This window comes from Myotis davidii, unplaced genomic scaffold (genome assembly GCF_000327345.1).
Source record: "Myotis davidii unplaced genomic scaffold, ASM32734v1 scaffold1145, whole genome shotgun sequence".
NCBI lineage: Eukaryota > Metazoa > Chordata > Mammalia > Chiroptera > Vespertilionidae > Myotis > Myotis davidii.
Genome location: NW_006295818.1, coordinates 14779 through 18806, shown reverse-complemented (window position 1 = coordinate 18806; position 4028 = coordinate 14779). Strand labels below are relative to the sequence as shown.

General features: G+C 55.6%; 1 long non-coding RNA gene across 1 annotated transcript in view; it reads right to left on the bottom strand.

Annotated features, from left to right (window-relative positions):
- LOC107184218 overlaps positions 1-4028 on the bottom strand; it is a 23431-nt gene that overhangs the window by 12994 nt on the left and 6409 nt on the right. The window contains exon 2 of the long non-coding RNA XR_001515042.1: positions 3302-3884. This is a non-coding gene — a long non-coding RNA (uncharacterized LOC107184218). The remainder of the gene's footprint in view (positions 1-3301; positions 3885-4028) is intronic.

Here is a 4028-nt window from a genome sequence, read left to right as displayed (position 1 = left end):
GCAGACCCTGGGCGGCCGAGGTGGCCCGACCCCTGGAGGATCACTGGACTGAGGATGCCGGGCAGCGTCCTGCTGAGCTGGGGCGGCCCCTGCGCCCACGGGAGCCACACCGCCTCTGCTCCCCGTTAGAGACCCGCCTTCTCTCCAGGCGCCTGGGCAGGAACCCGCCCACTCCTTCGACCAGAACAAACCAACCACAAAACCCAAACCAACACCAAACCTGTTATTCCAAGGCATAACCGCGTCACCGGTCCCCGACACGGGTGAGCTCCCTGTGGGCTAGTCAGAGCCCGCCTTGGTGCGCTCCGCGTGGCTGCTCCCCGCTCTGCCCTGAGGGTGGCAGCAAGTCCGCGTCCTGGGCTCCTGGGGCGGTGTGCTGCTGGGGGGGGTGCTCTGACTGCTGGACGACGATGTTGCTCCACCTGGGACGCTTGGAGCAGTGGGACAAGCAAGCTCTCAATCAACAGCCATTATTAATACTTATTATTAATATAGGAATATTGCATTAATTCTGGAGTGACTGACTTTTGCCCAGCACTAACAGAAGCAGTGGCAGTGCCCGTGGGGGACAGGGCCTGGAGCGGGCTGCGGGCGCCTACTGCATCTGGTGCCCGGAGGGCGGTGAACACTGGGCACCCACAGCGCACAGGGCCCCCAGAGAGAGCAACCCAGCCCAGGTGTCAGAGACGCTGTTGTAGACTGAGGGGAAAGTAACCGTGTCTGCGAGTAGGATGCTGTGTGTGTGAGTGTGTGCAAGTACATGTGAATGCGTGTGTCCGTGAGTATATGTGAGTGTGCACAGTGTGCATGCATGAAGGTGTGTGCGTGTGCATGTGCATGTGCGTGCGCATGAGCGCAGAGCAGGCAGGCGTGGGCATGTGCAGGATGCTCTGAGTAGGGGCACTAATGGGAGGTGCGTTTGCCAAAATAACTTGGGGCCATGGTGTTACATCATGTTTAAGGGATTGGACCCAGGCCCATGGGAAATGGAAGCTCTGAGAAGTAGTGGTCTGGCAGCTCCTTCCGTCCGGTAGAGAGCGAACCTGGCATTTAGATGGAAAGGGGTTTCCGGGAGGGGCTGTGGCAGGGACCGCGGGAGCCCCCTGGGGACCGAGCTGCTCAGGAGCTGAGGCGGGCAGACCCTCCTACGGTCTGAAGTGCTGCTACCCCGGGGCCTGGTCTTATGATCAGAAACGGTCGCCCAGGATTCGGATTTCCTGGGGCCAAGCCTTTGCCGTGGGTCATCGGCTCAGCTGGCCGGAGGAGGAGGTGAGCTCAGACGGGCCAGGGAACCCAGAGCGGCACTTTCCCATGTGCGGCGCAGACACGTGGGCATCGTCAGCCTGGGCTTCGAGCTCTTTTACAAAAGCCGGGCAGGATGGTGACGCAGACCAGAGTTTGAGGGTTGAGAGCTAGAGGCGAGTCGGGTTCGGGCCCAGGATCTATGCTCCTCGCTGTGCTTGCGCCACCGCGTGGAAGCCAGCAGAGATGGGCACAGCACAGCTTCCTCATTTGTTCAGAATCTAGACCCCGGCCCCATTTCCAGGCAGCCTGGCGCGTGTTGGCCAGGCCCTGCTGGGGGCGCCAGTGCTGGGGACGTGGAGAACCCCAGGGGGACATTCGCACCCCGGGGGCCCGGGCTTCAGATGCTTCCTGTGTGATGTGGGGTGACGCCTGGTCTGTTCTGGACTTGGACGCCCTGTCTGTGCCGGGGGTGGGGGCAGAACTCAGTGACGGCTGCTCTGGAGCTTGTGGTTTGCAGACGGGAGCCAGGCCCTCGGCACCAGCGCCAGGGGATTCTGGGTGGAGAAGAGGGTGCGGCTCAGCTGTCCCCCGCGGGGTGCATGCTGATCTCGTCTCTGAGGCACCTCTGCTCGGGGGTTCGGGTTCATTTCGTGGACGCCCTGCTTTCTGGCCGAGTTCTGTTCTCGCCAGACTCGCCAAATGAATAACCAGACAGGAACAGGCTTCTCGCAGGTCGGTGGCTGGAAAGTCTTGTGCAGTAAAACCTCGGGGAGCGGACTAGTTCGGGTGAGGGCGTGGCCATTGAAGCAGAAAGTCCGTTACATAATAAAGCAGGTTTTCTGAATGTATATGTTAAAAAAATTGACAAATTAATCGGTTTAATGTTTTTACTTATGTAGACACATTTGTGTAATTAAAATTAAGTATATATGAAAAGTTTAATTTTGCAGAAAAGTTTTCTTTATGTACTACTATAATTTTAAATTTATACTGAGTATGTCTAGTAAATGCTTGCATTTACCAGTCACCACAAGTAAACAAATGCACACGGCTGGGGTGTGGCTTAGTGCACGCAGCAACATCGGCCTGGCACACGTTAAATCTGCTGCAGAAAGTCACCCCATGTAACAATAGAACAACAGAAGCAACTATCAAAGGCGATGTGGTGTGATCATGTGCTAATCACTGGCTGAACACTATTTACTAGGGGTAACTCTTGGATTAAAGTATGTAGGCTATAGTTATAGATATGTAATGTTTACTTATGTCAGTAAAATTACTACAGTGTTCTTTCCAACATATGGCCTATTCACTAAAATTTGTTAAATATAACAATGCAGCCCTAGCCAGTGTAGCTAAATGGTTAGAGTGCTGACCCCGCGCACTGAAGGGCCACAGGTTCGAATGATGGTCAAGGGCACATATTTGGGTTGCAGGCACACACAGAAATTTTTTTTGATATTTGCAACCATAGTAAAACAAAGATTTATATTTTTGATATTTATTTTATATATTTAAATGCCATTTAACAAAAAAAAATCAACCAAAAAAATGAGTTCGCGTGTCACCTCTGACACGCGTGTCATAGGTTCGCCATCACTGCCCTGATCTATTCACAAGTTTTAACAAAGGGCTTGATGAGGAAAAAGTGTACCTTTCAACTCTGAAAACACCTCACTTAAAAAAATAACAAATAACAGTGAAGTAATAACAAAAACCTAACCTGTTAATTATAAGCAAATCGTGATTAAAAGCATTTTAAAATTAACAGGACGTTAATGTTCACATATGATGTACATACTGGAAATTTTGACCATTAAATCTGGTTTGTTAAACTGAGGTCCGCAAAACCGAGGGTTTACTGTGGCAACGCTGTGGCCTCACCAGAGCTCTCCTCTGTGGGGCACCCGCGGTGGGACTGGGCCGCCCGTCTATGGTCAGCACGGGGCTGCCTGGGGCGCATGCAGTCCATGATGAAGGATGTGATGAGTAAAATTAATAAGAAGTGGCTCTATCTTAAGCAACTTCATATCTAATTGGGACGACAGTTATATACCGGAGGGAGGCCGTCGGGCATTGTGCTCTGGGGTGCCCATGGCGTGGCTACTCAGGATGTGTGCCCGGGTGGTGGGCATGCCAGGCGGGTGGGGCTCTATGCCTCCTCCAGATGGCGCCAACAAGGCCAACTTCTTCTCTGCCCTCGTCCTGACCGGGTTCCTGGGGCGCCTGGGACTCACCTGCCGCGGTGTGGCCAGCAGGAGGCATGCGTGAGGGTCCCGGGCTCCTGGGGGCGCGCGCGGGAGGGAGGAGGCATCTCCCCTCGGGAAGGGGCTGGTTTCTGAAGCAGCAGTGCCTTCAAGGGCCCCAGACGCAGGTGCTACGGGAGGGAGACGCACCGCCCCACCCAGCGCCTCGGGAGCGGGGGGCGGGGTCCCCGGTCCAACCCTGGTCCAGGGAGAGCCACACTGCGGGGGGCTGCCAGGCCCTCAGTCCTCCTCCTCCTCCTCCTCCTCCCTCGCCGGGGCCATGGGCGGTTTGTCCTGGACCCTGAAGCATTCCGCGAAGAAGTTGACGATGGCGCTGTAGAGGTGCCGCTGGAGGCGCTCGCCGTGGAAGTAATGGCTTTCGTCCGGGTAGATCTGCAAAAAAGGCGAGCAGTGAGCGGTGCGCACCCTCCCCGGGGAGGGCGGCCGCAGGCGAGGTGCAGCCTCACACAGCGGGCGCCGCAGGGCCCCGTGAGCCTGCAAGTGACTGTCCCACTGGATTCAGCGCCTCCTCCCCCG